Consider the following 19,263-nt stretch of genomic DNA (forward strand, 5'->3'; position numbering starts at 1 on the left):
ATGAACATAGGACTGCATATATTTTTTCAAATTAATATTTTGAAAAAAACATTGTTTTTGTTTTCTTCAGAAGAATACTGATAAGTGGGATTGCTGGATCATATGACATCACCGACACAATAGAAATGAATTTGAGCAAGCTCTGGGAGTTGGAGATGGACAGAGAAGCCTGGCATGCTGCAGTCCACGGGGTTGCAAAGAGTCAGAGATGACTGAATGACTGAACTGAACTGATGGTAGTTCTGGGCTTCCTTGCTGGCTTAGGTGGTAAAGAATCTGCCTGCATTGTGGGAGACCTGGGTTCTATCCCTGAGTCAGGAAGATCCCCTGGAGAAGGAAATGGCTAAACACTCCAGTATTCTTGCCTGAAAAATCCCAGGGACAGGGGAGCCTGGAGGGCTACAGTCTATGGAGTCACATAGTTAGACACGACTGAGCAAGTAACACTTTCACTTTCATGGCAGTTCTATTTTTATTTTTTTGAGGAAACTTTATGCTGTTTTCATTGTGGCTGGACAAATTTATATTCCTACCAACAGTGCATGAGGGTTGCCTCTTTTCCACAGCCTCACCAGCATTTATTATTCCTTGTCTTTTTGATAATAGCCAATCTGACATGTGTGAGGTGATATCCCATGGCTGTTTTGATTTGCATTTCCCTGATAATTAGTGATGTTGTATACCTTTTCATGTACGTGTTAGCCATCTGTATGTCTTCTTTGGAAAAATGTCAATTCGGATCCTCTGTCCTTTTTTTAGTCAGATTGTTTGGGATTTTTTGCTATTAAATTGTGAGTTCTTTATATTTTTATTATTAATTCCTTATCATTTGCAAATATCTTCTCTCTGTCTACAGACTGATTTTTTAAAATTTTCTTGATTGTTTCCTTCGCTGTGCAAAAGTTTGATGTAATCAATCCTATTTAAAAATTTTTGCTTTTGTTTCCCTTACCTGAGAAGACATATTTACCTGGTCACTTTTTAACATAAAGGGTAAAAGCTGGTGGTTATGTAGTTAAATAAGACAAACTAGACAGTTCAAGCATAAAAACAAAAATCTCCTTTGAAACCTGAATTGTTGGTTTTTCCATTACATCAACCAGGCACCTTGTCAGCTGTCCCCTTTGTTTTGAAGACATTAGATCTGCAGTCTAAGTCACTCCTCTTTCCTTTATTTCTATGCACATAACCATTCCTTCAACCCTTGGGAAAACGTCAAACTTTCCTTTTTTTCCTTGATTATACAACGATGCTTGGTCATTTAGATTCAAAATAAAACATTTTACTTACCTGGAAATACCTTTTATTTTTTTTTTAAATAAGTAGAGTGGAAGATACATAATAGGTGCTAAGGTAGTTATTTTCCTCTCATGGGAAAATTATTTCGTTTTTGCAATAAGATGCTATGCTTTAAACTTTGGCAAGAAATAATGAAAGTATACCCTTCAACAAAGTTCCAGTGAGGACAACTGAGTAGCTAAGATACTTAGCGAGGGAAATTCAACCATAAGCTGTCTAATTCAACTGAGCATGAAAGCTCAGAATCTTGCAGTGTGACCCTATGGACCTGAAAGTATGTGTGTGCCTTTAAGCACTGAGCAGATTACTCACTTCCCATCAGCAGGTTTAAACTTGGTATTTTCATGGTTGTGTAATAAAGCTTTAAAAACAACACACTAGTTGGAGAAGGAAAAGATTAAAATTCAAATATATTTCAGTTCTCTTAAACAAATTCTGCCTGGGGTGTGCACATATACAATTGGTTGCTTTCCTCAGTGCATGTTGTACAATCACACACCCAGGAAGAATTTGGCTGCGTTCAGTTCCAATTAACAAAGAGCCTTTTTTCTAAACATCTCAAGAGTGATATAAATAGCTGGGAAGGGTGTTAATTGCAGAAGCACAATGGTTTATCAAATGAATAGCTATGTGAATGAGCTCTGTAAACTCTACAAAACACTCTAAAACTTTGTTGTCATTCTTTTTATACTTGTGTACATAATACAAGAACACAGTCTAACATTTCACCTTCCACAAATTGGCTTTGCAGTATGTTGGACTGAAAATGAAATAACTTTGGTAACGCTCTTCCTAGATGAATGAATTTTTAAATTTTGCTTTCTTGTCACTAGAATCTAGACACAGTTCCCAACCGCATGAATAGTTTCTTAAAAGGATTATTTCTGATGATCTGCATAATATGTACCCATTTTAGAAAAATTTGAAAATGAGGGAAAGTATGAATAATAAAGTGAACAATCATTCACAATTTCATAATCTAGAGGTGCCCTCTGCTCAGTCACTCAGTTTTGTTCAACCCTTAGCAACCCTTTAGAATGTAGCCTGCCAGGCTCCTCTGTCCATGGGGTTTCCCAGGCAAGATTACTGGAGTGAGTTGCCATTTCCTCCTCTAAGGGATCTTCTCCAACCCAGGAGCTGAACTTGGGTCTCCTGTGACTCTCGCTTTGCAGGTGAATTCTTTACCACTGAGCCACTGGGGAGGCATTTTATTTTACTATTTTAATACTATTTTACTATTTAAATACTATTTTAGCATTTTCTTCTCAATTTTTTCTATACATATAATATACACATAAATATGAAAATTATATATATTTACTATAATATATGGGGCTTCCCCAGTAGCTCAGCAGTAAAGAATCTGCCTGCAATGCAGGAGCCACAGGAGACATGGGTTCAGTCCCTGGGTGGGGAAGATCCCCTGGAGGTGAGCATGGCAACCCACTCCAGTAATATTGCCTGGAGAATCCCATGGACAGAGAAGCCTGGCGGGCTACAGTCCATAGGGTCACAGAGAGTCAAATACGACTGAAGCAACTTAGCATGCACACACGCACTATAATGCTATGATGATACTATATATGAGGCAATATAGTATAGTGGTTAACATTGTCAGAATATTAGGTTTGAATTCTGGATCCTCTACTTTCTAGTTGGGTAATCTGGGCAATTTATTTTCACTGTAACTCACTGTGTGTGTTAATTACTCAGCTGTGTCTGACTTTTTGTGACCCTATGGACTATAGCCCACCAGGCTTTTCTATCCATGGAATTCTCCAGGCAAGAATACTGGAGCAGTTTGCCATTTTCTCCTTTAGGGTATCTTCCCTACCCAGGGATCGAACCCTGTTCTCCTGCACTGCAGCCAGATTCTTTACCATCTGAGCCACTAGGGAAGCTATTTCCTTAGCTGTAATATGGAATAATATTAGTGACCTATTTTGTAGGGGTATTTTGAGGATTAAGTGAATTGATACACTCAAAGCACTTAGAACAGGGTCTGCTGCCGCTGCTGCTAAATCGCTTCAGTCGTGTCCAACTCTGTGCAACCCCATAGACAGCAGCCCACCAGGCTCCCCTGTCCCTGGGATTCTCCAGGCAAGAGTACTGGAGTGGGTTGCCATTTCCTTCTCCGATGCATGAAAGTAAAAAGTGAAAGTGAAGTTGCTCAGTCGTGTCCGACTCTTAGCAACCCCATGAATTGCAGCCTACCAGGCTCCTCCAACCATGGGATTTTCCAGGCAAGAGTACTGGAGTGGGTGGCCATTGCCTTCCCTGAGAACAGTGTCTAGTACATTATAAATGCTCATTTTTTTTTTTTTGGCGATGCCACATGGCTTCTGGGATCTTAGTTCTCAGACCAGGGATCAAAACCCAGGCCTGTAGCAGTGAAAGTGCCAAGTCCTAATCACTGGACCACCAGGGATTTCCCTAAGTGTTGAATACTGTAAACCACTTTTATCATATAACACCAGGGCATAAGCACTTTCCAAAATAATTTAAACATTTAAAGATCATGCTTGTGTGCTATTGCTTCAGTCATGTTCAATTGTTTGCGACCCTATGGACTGTGGCCCACCAGGCTCCTCTGTTCATGGTTATTCTCCAGGCAAGAATGCTAGACTGGGTTGCCATGGCCTCCTCCAGAGGATCTTTCTGACCTAGGGATTCAACCCATGTCTTATGTCTCCTGCATTGGCACACAGGCTCTTTATCACTAGTGCCACCTGGGAAGCCCATTTAATGAACATATGATTGAATATAGTCCACTGGATAGATATGCCATAGTATACTTATCCAGTTTCACTGTTGAATTTTGTTTCCAAACTGTTTGATTATAAATATCATTTCAATGAATATATTAATACATACAATTTTATTGCATTTCAGATGATTTGATTAAACTAGATTCCTACAAGTAGACTCCGGTGACCAGCCCCCATTTTGGTCCCCAGTGATCCCCCTCTTCTGGTATTCTGGTCCTTGTCTAAGACCTCCACATTCCCAACCTCACACTAAATACACAGAGCTTTTTGGTTTAACCAGCAAAATATTGCAAACATGATGAATTGTGACTTCTGAGGCTAGGTCACAAAAATCATCATGGGTTCTTCCCTGTCTCTCTCTGTTTGACCACTCTCTCTGGCAAAGGACAATGGACACACTGTAAAGACACTTCAGCATCTCCATGAAGAAGAGCATTATGAAGATACGCTGAGGAACCGAGGCCTCATGCCAACTGCTATGTGAATGAGTTGTCCTGGAAGCAGATCATGCAGCCCCAGATGACTAAAGCTGTGCCCAACAGCTTGAAAAACCTTGACCCAGAACCATCTAATCCAAGCTGTTCCCAGATTCCTGACCTGAAGAAACTATGTGAGATGATAAATGTATTGTCTATAGTGAATATAGACAACATTAGTCTATTATAATCATCAAGCTTGCTAAAAGGCTAGAACCTAATTATTCCAAGCACTAAAGAAAATGATAATTATGTCATGTGATGGAAACGTTTATTGCTTCAATCACACTACAATATGTAAATGCATAAAATTAATATGTTGTACACCTTAAATGTGGGGCTTCCCAGGTGGTGCTAGTGGTAAAGAACACCCCTGCCAATGCAGGAGCTGTAAGAGACGTGGGTTCGATACCTGGGTAGGGAAGATTTCTGGGAGGAGGACATGGCAACCCACTCCAGTATCTTGCTGGAGAATCCCATGGACAGAGGAGGGTTACCGTCCATGGGGTCGCACAGAGTTGGATATGACTGAAGTGACTTAGCGCGCACACACACGCATCTTAAATTTATACAATATTATATGTCAAATACATTTCAATAAAGAAAAGTTATTGTCCCATAAGCTGTTAAATTTGGGGGTATTTTGTTATGTAGCAGTAGATCAGTAATATATAGACAAACTGGATTAAAAGGTAGAATATTTAAACATGTTTGATAGTGTTAAATGGCTTTCCATAAATGGTATATTGATCAACTCCCATCAGAAGTATGTGAGAGTAATTACATAATGGTACCTTCATCACCACTGAATATTCAACTTTGTAATCACTGAGTAATCAATCTTTTTTAATTTCATAGAAAAAGCAGGTATTTTTCCACTGAAAAATTTTGCTTTCATTTACTCTCTAGTGAGGTTAATATTTTTTCGCAGTTTTCTTTTTAGACAAATTTTTTGAGCAGTTTTAGGTTCACAGCAAAATGAGAAAAAGGTATAGAGATTTCTCATATATCCCCCCCTACACACACATAACTTAGACCATTATCAACAAATCTCATCGGAGTGGTGCAGTTTTACAACTGATAAATCTATATTGATACTTCATAACCACTCAAAGTTCATAGCTCACTTAGTTGAAGCATGCGGGATCGTCATTGAGTCATGCAGGAACTTTTGTTGCATCGTCTGGACCCCCTCTTGTGGTGGGAGGGCTCAGTAGTTGTGGCATGTGGGCTTAGTTGCTTGACATGTGGGATCTTAGTTCCCTGACCAGGGATTGAACCTGCATCTCCTGCATCGCGAGGTGGATTCTTAGCCACTGGACCACTAGGGAAGTCCCTCATGTTTCTTTTCTATTTGTATTTCTTCTTCTTGGAAACCTCTTTATATATATTTTGATCAATTTCCTATTGAGGTCTTAGTGTTTTTCTTACAATTTGTATGAACTCTATAAAGGATATTAACCAGTTTATGCTCGTCACATTTTCAACTGGTTATTCTTTTTATGGTTTTATGTTTAATGATATGTATACGCTTTAAATTTTTATACAGTCATTGGACTGTGATATTTTCTTTAGTGTTTAAGCCTAGAAAGTCCTATTCCATTCAAAGAGAAGACAAATATTTATGCTAGTTTTTTAAAATCTGCAATTCCCAACTTTTTTGGCACCAGGGCCCAGTTTCATGGAAGACAGTTTTTCCACAGACCAGAAGGAGGGGAATGGTTTCAGGATAATTCAAGCATATTACACTTATTGTGCACTTTATTTCTACTATTATTATATCAGCTCCATCTCAGATCATCAGGAATTAGATCCCAGAGGCTGGGGACCCCTGCCCCACATTGCTCCTGCCCCCACTATATGAAATAGCCTCCCCTATGTTATAGTTTTTGATTTTGTTTTACATTTTGGTCCTCAGTTCATTTAGAATTTATAGTGGTTTTATTTTTGTATCACTAAATAGCTAATTTTAAAACAATTTTATGAAATAAATAGAACAGTTTTCCTCTTTTCTATCAATCAATGATTATGATAAATTAAGTTTTTTAAAGATCTTGTGCTGTTTCTATGCTCTCTATTTCACTGAAAAGCTCTTCCTGTGTCACTATCACTCTGTTTTAATTAATGTGGTCTATAATGTTTTAATAACTGGAAGGACTAGTTAGTAGAATGACCTTAGTAGCATGACCTCATGGTCTATCAAAGCCACAGAACTTTCCAGAATGCAATCAGATACCATTCAAAACTGTTTAAAAGTTGGGTGACATTTCACAGAACAGTATGAAAGAAGGCAAAATTTCATCAAGGTCAGAAGTCTGTGGAGCTGGGCAGAAAAAACATTCTAACTTTCTAAGAACCAAAGAAATAAAAAGTCCAATCAGGAGTTATAGCTGTCTGCTGAGAGTTGTAGACTTCCAGGAGTCAGCAAAGAAAGAGGACAGACACACAGGAATGCAAATGAATTCCGCTGCGCAAACTAAGTTTGGCCAATAAATTCATTTTCATAATTTTGTGTATCTTTGTTAAACTCTGGAAAGTTTGAAATAATTCAACTGCAAAAAAAACTGAGCTTGGAAAAAACTGATCTTGGAAAGCTTCTTGAGACATTCAGCTTTGATAACTGAATATTTTCTTCAGTTTTCTGTTATTTTGCAAAGAGTTTGATGCTATATTTGTTTTCTTCTTTGACTCAACATTGTTTTACTTAAAAAAACAAAGCCCTGGGTAAGCAAACCACAGTTCTCTTTCTCTCTTCATTTACATTTTCAAAAGTGGAGCGACTCTTTTTTGTTCTCTTCCTCCCCGAAAATAATTTTTCAAAATTATGCCACAGAAGGATTTTAGGAAAACTAATAGAAATCACTGATTTTGAGACATTCATTTCACTTACTTGATACTTCTTCCTCTTGACTCACATTAAACCAGTTGGTTTTGAGAATAAAATTTCTAAGCCATTATGGCTTAATGAAATGTGTAAAGTGAAAGCCTCCGCCTTAGGTAAACGGATAATTTTTGGCATCAGTTAATTTGTGCTACAGCTAATATGTTGGAGCCATGATTCAAAGCAGAAATGTAACTGAAACAGCTGTTTGATTTACTGAGAGCACAAAGTAAGCAGCATATCTGAATCTGATGGTAGGAGAAAGGTTCAGGTGAAGGTCATAGAATCTATGAGAAGGAGGCGGCCAGGTGATCGTCTTGTCTGAGAGAAAAGAGGCATGACCCCATTTGTTGAGCCCTTCAGTCTCCACAGTGGTAGTGCCTGGGGGTGAACGTCGCTTATTGCTGCCAGGGAGTCACTAGCCAGTTACTGCGGTGACCTGTACATGCCTCCCACCATCTATATGAACTCTGGGCCCACTTAGATGGAGGCACAGCCTAGAGCATTAACATGAGCTCTGCTTCCTTTCCTGCATGGCTGCACCATGGCATGTGGACTCTTAAGTTGTGGCTTGGGGATCATACGGGATCTTTAGTTGTGGCATAACTGATCTAGGTCCCTGTCCAGGGATGGAACCCAGGCACCCTTCACTGGGAGCATGGAGTCTTAGCCACTGGACTACTAAGGGAAGGGAAGTCCCTAATTTTAAGGTCTAATCTTCTATTTTCAATTGAAATTATCTGAGCTTTAAAAACATACCCATATCGACCAGAAAGATTTAGATACACAACAAAAGTATGTGTGTGTGCTAAGCCATGTCTGACTAACTCTTTGTGACCCTATGGACTGTAGCCCACCAGGCTTCTCAGTCCATAGGATTCTCCAGGCAAGAATACTGGAGCGGGTTGCCATGCCCTCCTCCCAGGGATCTTCCCCACCCAGGAATCGAACTCAAGTCTCTTACGGCTCCTGCATTTGCAGGGGTGTTCTTTACTGCTAGCACCACCTAGGAAGCCCTTCACAATTAAATATTGTTGTTGCTCAGTTGCCAGGTCGTGTCTGATTCTGTGACTCTGTTAACTGGAGCATACAAGGCTTCCCTGTCCTTCACTGCCTTCTGGAGTTTGCTCAAACTTATGTCAATTGAGGCAGTGATGCTATCTAATCATCTCATCCTCTGCTGTACTCTTCTCTTGATCATATTGGACACCTACCAATCTAGGGGACTCATCTTCTGGTGTCATATATTTTTGCCTTTTCACACTGTTTATGGGGTTCTGGAGACGAGAATACTGCAGTGGTTTGCCATTCCCTTCTCCAGTTAAGTACACATCTGAAATATTTAAACTCAGAAATTGAAGCTGTGTAAAAGTATTTATTTGTAACTAGCTCCCCCTAGTGATAATTATTTTAAATAGCATAATTCATTTCGGAATTTCTCTTGAACTGGTAAAATTTTTTTAGAGTGGTTTCAAATTTTATTCTCTATAATCCCAGACTGTAAACTAATAGATTTTTATTATTACAGGGTCTATTTTAGAAGTTTATGATGGAAAATAATCCAAAGACACACATAATTAATTATCCGTGTCTCAACACCATAATCGCAACTTTTCGGATAAACAATAAAATTGACTTTCAAAGACAAAAATCTCGGTTGAAAAGTGTAATACGGACTGCCCTTGAGATAAAAAGTGAGTGTGGGACACAGCAGAAAGATGGTGATGAGATTGCTACAGAATTCAGACTAAAAATAATAACCTTGTTAACACAGTTCCAAATTGAATGTATTAATACTTGTTTTTTCATTCGCTCTTTTGGGTATCCTGTAAGGTAGTCATCATTCCTCTGTTTTGCAGATCAGAAAACAGTCTCAACAAGTGAAGTGCTGTGCCCAAGGTCACAAAGTGCTGTGGATGCTGTGCGTGCGTTCAGATTCCCAAACTCTCCTTCAGGGCAGGGTTACTTCTATTTTTCTAGTTGCTGGGAGAGTTTTGGCTAATGCCTCTCAGCTAGAACCTTTTCTCAACCGAAGAAAGACACTCTGCCCAAGGTTATGCTCTCTTCCCAGGGACAGTGCACATCTAATAACTGGTTCATGAGGGGGACAAAGACTTGTTCACTTTGCCTCAATTTGGGATAAAACAGAAGGGCCATCCCAGCTTCAGAACTCCTCTCGGGATCTTCTGTGACCTCAGTTGCAGCCACACTGCAGTTCGACTTACCTGCCCGATCTGTCTACCCTCACCACTCACAGGTGCTACTTCTGCCAGGGTTCTCCGTTCAACTCTGCTCAAAAACCTGTTTCTCGGTCTGTTTCCTGGGAAACCCAGCCAATGACAGTTGGTTCTGGATGTGCTCCTAAAGTGAGATTTTGTTGCTGGCCCTGGCTGGCTGAGATAAAGACCCCATTGCTGTTGGTGAGAGGAACATTAATAGCCCCAGGCAGGCAGTTCCAGTGCTATTGCTAAAATTTTACAAGTGATAAACGGAAATGGATGCTGATGGGAAGCAAAATCCACTGGCAGGTGCAATATCTCAGGGGTTTGAGAGTTTTGGGGGAAATTAAGCAAATGTAAGAATTTTGAAAATTACCTGACTTGTTTGAAAGTAGATGGCCATAGATGTTTTAGAGAGAGGCAATGAAAGACTGAGGATGATTACTCACCAGTATGTGGTGCAATGTGAAGCCAGAGTGCTTCCTTTCTGTATATAAATGGATTCCCATCTTCTGCAGCCTGGGAGGAGTAAACTGAAGACTTCTAAATTGTAAGAGTAGCAGAATTCCAGAGAATGTTAAATTCTCAGCTCGAGCTGGTCTGCTGTTTCTAGGTTAGGACCCTGATTTGGAAGGAGTGAGAGCCTGAGGCTTTGGGTGGGGACATCTGGGTTGTGCAGTAAAAACTCCATGATTCCTCTGGACCCTCTGGACCCTCTGGACCTGCAGAAATGATTCATTCCTCCCTACTTAAGGCTGCTGCTGCTGCTGCGTCACTTCAGTCGTGTCCGACTCTGTGTGACCCCATAGACAGAAGCCCACCAGGGTCCCCCATCCCTGGGATTCTCCAGGCAAGAACACTGGAGTGGGTTGCCATTTCCTTCTCCAATATGTGAAAGTGAAAAGTGAAAGTGAAGTCGCTCAGTCGTGTCCGACCCTTAGCGACCCCACGAACTACAGCCAACCAGGCTCCTCCATCCATGGGATTTTCTAGGCAAGAGTACTGGAGTGGCTTGCCATTGCCTTCTCCGACTTAAGACTAGTGCCTCTTATTTATTTGCAGATAATGCAAGCTCTAAACAGGGGCTCTAGAGGGGTGGGATGGGGAGGGAGATGGGAGGAAAGTTCAAAAGGGAGGGGATATATGTATACCTATGGCTGATTCATGTTGAAGTTTGACAGAAAACAACAAAATTCTGTAAAGCAATTATCCTTCAATTAAAAAATTAATAAAATTTAAAAAGTAACCTCATGTCCTGCTCAGGTTGTATCTCTACCTCCTCTGTGGCCATCAGACCCATAACTAGGGTCAAGTTAATCATAACTCATCCAGAGAAGTGCTGGGCCTGCTAAGGGAGAAAGGGACTGTCCCCTGAAGTGAAGTGACTACGGGAGCCGGTCAGCATGTACTCTCAGAAATTGGGAGTTGTATGTGTGGGGCTGGATTCTGAGGGTACTGAATCAAGGGGCACAGAACGTAATATTGGAAAAGGGAGTTTGTTTTGTTTGAGTGTTCTCTCATGGTACGGGACTTACACCTTGGCAAGGATGCCAGGAGATGGCGCTAATACATTGCAAGTTTGCCTCAGACATTTGGTGGGGGGAAAAGTATGCTTTAGCTTACATGAAGTAAGATATTAGAACTGGAAGCACTGCTATGGAAAATAGTGAAAGAAGAAATCAAAATGTCCAGAGATGGCCTGAAACCTCACCAGCCACTACTTTCCGCGGGAACCCAGAGGACGCTCCGTTTACCTTAGAAATAAAGCAGGTCCTTGGGGAGAAGCTCTGGGCTGCTGGTAGGAGATGCTGTTACAGAATGGGCTCACTGATTGTAATGGGGACAATGGGGAGCTGAAATAATGGAGGCCAGGTGGCAAGCCTAACTGCTGTAAGCCAGTTGGAGGCAGCTGAGAGCCCATTGGCTGTAAAACACAGAGAGGCAGGCAGTCAGCCAGGACAGGGTCCCAGCCCCCACCCCGATTCTCCACCCAGGACTCATAACACTTAAGTGAGTAAAGTTCGGAACTCCACTTTTTCTTTTAAATGTTAGGCTCCAAGTCTTGTTTTTTGTTATTGTTAGTTCTTTTTTTTTTTTTTTCAGATGCTTCTATTTATCAGAGACCTTTGTCAACCAGATCCAAGAGCAATTCAGCCGCAGCGCTGCTGGCATCTGTTGCAGGGCGGCATCTCAGTCTTTCAAGCCCAAGCTGGAGGGGAAATCCTGACTCTAACTTTTTACATTTTCTTGCCCCGTCTTTCTGGCGGCTCAAGCTAAACACCTATGAGCCATCCTCAGTGCCTCTGATTTCTTCATCCAATTGTTCAGTAAATTCTTTGGTTCAGCCTCCAAAGTGCATTCCTGTCCATCCAATTTTTTCACATAACTACAGCTTTCACACTGTAAAGTTTTGTGTCTATTATTAGCTTACATTTATCGAGTGCTTGAGTATTGTATTAGTTATCTATTGCGGATAACAAATTACCCCCAAACATAGGGCCTGAAACACTATTTTCTTGCAGTATCTGTGGGCCAGGAATCTGGAGTGGCTAGCTGGCTTTTCTGGCTCTGGGACCCACACAGTTACAGGTGTCTCAGGACTCATTTGGGAAGGATCTTCTTCCCTGGGTCCTGGTGGTTGCTGGCAGAGTTCATTTTCTTGCAAGTTGTTGGCCCGAGACTTTATTTCCTCACAGACTCCTAGCTAGAGGCCTCCTTCAGTTCCTTGCTGCCTGGGCCTCTCCACAGAGCATCTCACAAGATGAGATCTGACTTCATCTGTGAGAGTTTCAGAAGAGGGAGTGCTAGCAAGACAGAAGTCAATGTTTTGTAACTTAATCACAGAAGTGATAGTTCATCATCGTGGTCATATTCTATTTGGTTCTAGAAGCAAGTCATTAGGTCTGACCCACTCAACGTGAAGGAATTAACACAAGGGTTGAATACCAAGAGTTGGGGACCACTGGGAGCGATGTCAGAAGCTGCCTACCACAGGCAGGTAGACACTCTTCCAAATGCTTTACACATCTTAATTCATTTAGTCCTCATAAGAGACCTTAAGATAAATATGCTATTACTGTGTTCATTTCACAGGCAAGTAAGCGCCAAGCAGTCAGGTAACTTTTCCAGGGTCAGATAGCTAAAGTCAGTAGGATACAGAAAATTGAACCTAGGCTGTCTGGCTTTAGCATGTGTATTCTTTTCTTTTATGCTGCTTTTTAAAAAGTTGAGATATAATTAACGTGTAAAATTATATGTGTATTTTGTGGAATGATCACCACAGTAAGTCTCGTTAATATCCATCACCATACATAGTTGCCCCTGGAGAAAGAAATGGCAACCCACTCCATTATCTTTGCCTGGAAAATTCCATGGACAGAGGAGCATGGCAGGCTATGGTCCATGGAGTCACAAACAGTTGGACACGACTGAGCGAATAACACACACATACATAGTGGCAAGTTTTTTTCTTACGGTGAGAATTTTGAAGATCTCAATCAGTAACTTCCAAATATACAATACAGTATTGGGCTTCCCTGGTGGCTCAGAGGTTAAAGCTTCTGCCTCCAATGCCGGAGACCCGGGTTCGATCCCTGGGTCGGGAAGATCCCCTGGAGGAGGAAACGGTAACCCACTCCAGTATTCTTGCCTGGAGAATCCCGTGGACCGAGAAGCCTGGTAGGCTACAGTCCACGGGTTCGCATAGAGTCGGACACGACTGAGCGATGGAATGGAACGGAATTGTTAACTATAGTTGTTATGCTGTACATTACATCCCCAAGACTTTATGGAATTTTGTAACTTTTGATCACTTTTGCCTATTTGACGCCACTTGCCCCCACTCCAGTACTCTTGCCTAGAAAATCCCATGGATGCAGGAGCCTGGTAGGCTGCAGTCCGTGGGGTCGCTAAGGGTCGGACACGACTGAGCGACTTCACTTTCACTTTTCACTTTCACACATTGGAGAAGGAAATGGCAACCCACTCCAGTGTTCTTGCCTGGAGAATCCCAGGGACGGGGGAGCCTGGTGGGCTTCCGTCTATGGGGTCACACAGAGTCGGACACGACTGAAGTGACTTAGCAGCAGCAGCAGCCCCCACTTCTCAGCTTTGGTAAAAGAAACATTGTTCTTTTATTTTTATTTTTAGATTTCACATATAAATGAGATTTATTTTTCTCTATTTCACTTAGCATAATGCCCTCAAGGTCCATCCATGTTGTCACAAGTGGCAGGATTTCTTTCTTTGTTATTGCTGAATAATATTCCACCTTGTGTATGTATGTACATATATACGTATATATACACACACACACACACATACATACAGCACACCAATGTCAGTATAAGTGACAGGTGGCATCTGGACTTCTTGGAAGAGGATTGGTCTGGCAAAAGATATTTAGAAGATGACTAATTTGAGAAAAAGAATCACAACTGATTCCCAGTTTGTTTCTGTATAGTACCCAGACTCCTCCAGTGCCAAGGAGTTAAAGAAAAATAGAGTTAAAGCTTTTCTTCTGTATTTTTTCCTTCCTTTCTCCCCCCGACCTTCCTTTCTTCCTTCCACAAATACTAACTGCAAACTATGTGCTGGGGAAAATACTAGATCCTGGGGAATGTATATTTTTTAGCTTTCCAGATACAAAAGATATATTATTTTGAGCAGTTTATGAACAACCTGTAGTCTTCCTTGAACCATCTACTTAACTGTCACATATTTCAGCTTTCATGGTCTTCCTATTAAATGTACCAATATTAAGTGTTGTGACAGAACTAGAAAATAAGCAATTTGTAAAGCATATGCATAAATTCTAACCAGGCTAACTATTCTGGCTTTCTCTATTAATTTTAGCAATTCCTTAATTTAACATATGATGATGAAAATAATTTTACAATATTTCCAATTAAGTTAATCTTCACATTGCTTTTGTGTTCTTTGTCATAACACGTAGAATGATAAAATTCTGTTTTGCATATTATTAATGAATATGGGGCATGTTTTTCCATCTGGGTCATTAATAGCTTGCTTTTATCTAATTTCAGAAATGAGTTCAGTACTCAGTCTACAGATTATACAGTAACCAACTTCTCCCAATGAACCACAATTCTGTTAAGCTCCCAACCCACTTTTTTCTACACTTTTGCTAATCTATAACAAGCCAAATCCTGATGTTCTACTTCAGCTAAATTGGTTGGACAAAATTTAGAAGTCATTAGCAAGAAATCTGACCCAGAACCAATATAGGCCCTCACACACATGAAGAAAAGATGAAAATAACAAAGTCCTATTGTATAGCAAAGGGAACTATATTCAATATTCCATGATAAGACCATAATGGAAAAGAATATAAAAAGATATACATATAACTGAGTCTTTTTGCTATACAGAGAAATTAACACAACATCATAAATCAAATATACTTCAGTAGAACTAAAAAAAAGTGGGTTAAAAATAAAGAAAAGATGAAATTGCACAATCCACACTAACCAATCCACATTAGATTGAGTAGATCTAATCCACATTGGTTAGATCCACATTAACCATTCTCTAGTTTATGATTTGAGAAGATCATTGAAGTGGCAACCCTGCTTCTTATTTATAAATGACTTTAAAACAATGGGAACAGTAACTGTTCTATTTTCAGCTTCTGCTGAGTATTTAGATGATTACCAAGAAAAGTATGTTGTAAACAGCAGCCTATAGAAAATATCAGGAAAGAAAGAAATGTTGCTTGAGAAAATCTAACCTACTGAATTTTGAATAGTGTATGGGCTACCAATTTAGTGCTAGGATATTCTAATAAAAGACAACTCTTTCTAAGGGATCTATCTGAAAGAGGCTCACAATAGCTCCATTTGGGCATTTAAAAAGTTGTCATGTTGTTGCCATGGAAATATTCTGATGATTTACAAGGCTGTGTCAGAGCACTTTTATTTGTCTATTAGAATTGTGAGAACTTCCTTTACAAAAGTGCTCAATTTTATGTGCCTAGGAAGTCAATTCCCGGTCAGAGAATAGCTTACTCTTATTTTGGAGAAGGGAATGGCAACCCATTCCAGTATTCTTGCCTAGAGAATCCCACGGACAGAGGAGCCTGGTGGGCTACAGTTCACGGGGTCACAAAGAGTGGGACATGACTGAGTGACTAACTCACAAGAAGCCAATACAGGTATTCTCCAAAGATACTGTCATCATGACTCAAGTGAAATTAGCATACAAAAGGATTTCTATTTAACTGCTGGAAGTGCTCTCTAGGTCAAAATCAGTCTATCAGGCAGGCATGCATGCTCAGTTGCTTCAGTCATGTCTGACTCATTGCGACCCTGTGGACTGTAGCTGGTCAGGCTCCTCTGTCCATGGAATTCTCCAGGCAAGAATACCGGAGTGGGCTGCCATTTCTTCCTCTATCTGGCAAGGTTTTAAAAAACCCTGACTGAGAGCCTAGCATTCTTCTAGGTACCCTGGGGTTGTGGAACACCACATGTGCCGCACACCAAGATCTAATGGGGAGCTTTATCAAACAAACGAACAGACACGGTGCCAAACCTTAAGGGTCTCATTTGTAGGTTCTGGCACCAGCCCCCTGGGAATCTGCTTTTATTTTTATTTTTAACCTCCCAGGTGATTTTAATGATTTATCAGAACTGGGAACTGTTCCTGCAGAGATTGTCAAAGTCTGGTCCCAGGACCTATATCATCAGCATCACCTGGGAACGTGTTAGGAATACAAATTCTCAACCCCATTCAGATTTATTATAAATCATAGACTTTGGAGATAACAATCAGTGGTTTTTTCCAAGATAATTTATTTATTTTTAGTTTTGGCTTTGCTGGGTCTTTGTTGCTGGATGGCTGTCTTGCTGCTCACACTGTTCACTGAACCTGGGTAGATAAGGCGCGACCAGGGAAGCTGGAAGAAGACTTGAGGAGCCATGGGGACTGCAGACATGTTTATTCTCTCCGGGCAGCAGCAACCAGGAATCTTCAAAGACTACTGATACACTAAGACAGACAAAAGTGGCCCATGGCCAAGCGGGCACGCAGGCACAGTGCTACCAAGGTCAGCGATATCTTTGTTTATAGAACATAAGGTATGAGGCTGTGAGAGAGCAGGGCAGGAGAGCTTGACTGATGCCGTGTTGTCAGTTAATTTCTTCATAACGGCTTTTCTCTAGCAATGGTGAGCTGGGGCTGCCCTCCAGTTGCGGTGCACAAGCTTCTCATTGCAGTGGCTTGTGTTGTTGCAGAGCACAGGCTCTAGGGTGCAAGGGCTCAGTAGTTTGGGCTCACAGATTCTAGAGCCTGGGCTCAGTAGTTGTGACGCACAGGCTTAGTTGCCACAAGGCACCTGCGATCTTCCTGGACCAGGGATGGAAATTGCCCTTGCATTGCAGGGTGGATTCTTAATCACTGGATCACAAGGGAAGCCCAACAATCTCGGTTTTAACAAGTCCACAAGGGGACAAATTCAGAGGATCTTGGCCTTTTCTCCAGACTGAGATAGATGCTGAAGTTCTTTCTTTCTTTGCTGCAGAGCTAAGGAACTAGAGGGACTTTCTCTCCCTAGTAGGTAGCCAGTCACTCTCTCCTTCTCTTCCCTCTGAGAGTGTCTGGAGAAGTGTGGAGCGAAATATGCTTCCTCATCCCACTTCCTTGCTGCTTGGTAAGATGATATGTAGAGAGAGGTCCTTTTGTTTTCAGGGAAAATGGAAAGGGGATTACAAACAATAACCAACACAGGGAAGTGGCAGAAGTCCTGATTAAAAAAAAAAGCCTTCTGTCCAGGCCCAGGGCCTTCTATCTTCTGTTTTGACTCCTGAATATGGAGTTCACATCCTCCCTATTTCTCACTTCACTTTCAGCAAAGCCATATGACTCTTCACAGTAACTCAAGGCCTAAAAATAAATAAAACCTTGCAATAGATATCCTCTTTTAGCATAAAAGTTTTCTTTTTCACTTTTAATGAAAATTACTCTAAAATGAATTTTGTTCAGTATATTCTGGATTTTTCTTGGTCATCTAGTGTTATTATAATGAACATTAATTGTGTATCCTACAACAATCAATGATATCATGGATTATTGAAGACTGAAGACACATTTGCATAGTAAATAATCAGATGTCTAGGATTTTTTTCTTGTATTCTAAGTTTTTGTCTTTCCCCTTACTCTCAAGCTAATCAGAAAACATGTCCAAGTATCTTTTTCAGTATTCTTCATCTTGCTCCTAATTTTTTGCTTTTGATGTCTGGGGGCTGGGAAATCAGAAAACAAGTTTGTTACATCTATGTTTTAAAAAAGGGTACAACAAATTGGGAAATTTTATTTTTCACTGATAATACTCAGTGAGGTTGTATTAAAGCTAATATATCCTGATATTGTCCATAAAAATGTGACATAATCCTTTGGGAAAACAGTATGGCACTATATGCCAAGATCCTTAAACTATTCATACTCTTTAATAAAACATGTTAGGAATTTCTCTGGTGGTTCAGTGGTTAAGAATCCACCTGCCAATGCAGGGGACATGGATTCAATCCCTGGTCCAGGAACCAAGATTCCACATGCTGCAGAGCAACTAAACCTGTGTACCACAGCTGTTAAAGCCTGTATGTCCTAGAGCCTGTGCTCTGCAATGAGAGAAGTCACCATGAGAAGCCTGTGTACCATATCCTGCACCCTGCTCACCGCATCTAGAGAAAGCCTGCAGGCAGCAACAAAGACTCAGTGAAGCCAAAAAATAAATAACATTTTACTTCTAGAACTAATATAAGAAAATAATTTATAGTAAAAATATTTATCCACAGTGAAGTTTCTCGTCTTATCATTTAAATAGGAAAAAGCTGGAAATGATCAGAATATTTAATACTAAAAGAATTTTTAGGTAAATTCTTTTTTTAAGTCTTTGATTAATGTTTCCTAAACTGATAGATAAAAAGATTTCTGAAATAAGTTTAGCATATGTGTATATAACATTAAATGAAAGAGACAATCCTCTTATGTTTTGCAGAGCTTAGAAATAATATAATAGTAATGGCTAATTACTTCATATATGTTGACTCATTTAAACCTCATAAAAAAACCCTGTTAAGTAAGTAGTGTTATAAACTTCATTTAATAGATGAAAAAATTGTTATTAAGAGTGTAAGTAACTGAAGAATAATTGCCAGAGCTGGTATTCAGACCCAAGCAACGTGAGTAAAAAAGCTCATGCTTCCAGCCACTAGGGCTTTAAATAGGGACGTCTCAGGTTATGTTTGCTGAACTAGAACAATTATCCATGGTGCCCCATTTCATCCTCAGAAGTCCTAATTGAGAGGATAAGTCATATGGTTGCACTAGCTATAGATGTACACAGCCAGCTCAACAATTCTCAGAGGATCAGAAACTGTGAGGATTTTCTGACACTGAATACATATGGAATAAAATAGGAGAGGGATCCAGAACACGACTAATGCAAGGGCATGCATGATCACAAAGGATCAGTGACTAAATGGGCCTCACGTCTGGAGGCTGTCAAAGCCAGGTGGGGGTCCAGGGGAAACTACTATGGGGGGTAGTGGGTTCCTATGGCAGGAAGAGTGACTTCAGTTATAATAGATTGCAAAAATGGTCAC

The sequence above is a fragment of the Moschus berezovskii genome, chromosome 6, assembly GCF_049115385.1.
Source record: "Moschus berezovskii isolate FMDL1 chromosome 6, NW_MosBer_1.0, whole genome shotgun sequence".
NCBI lineage: Eukaryota > Metazoa > Chordata > Mammalia > Artiodactyla > Moschidae > Moschus > Moschus berezovskii.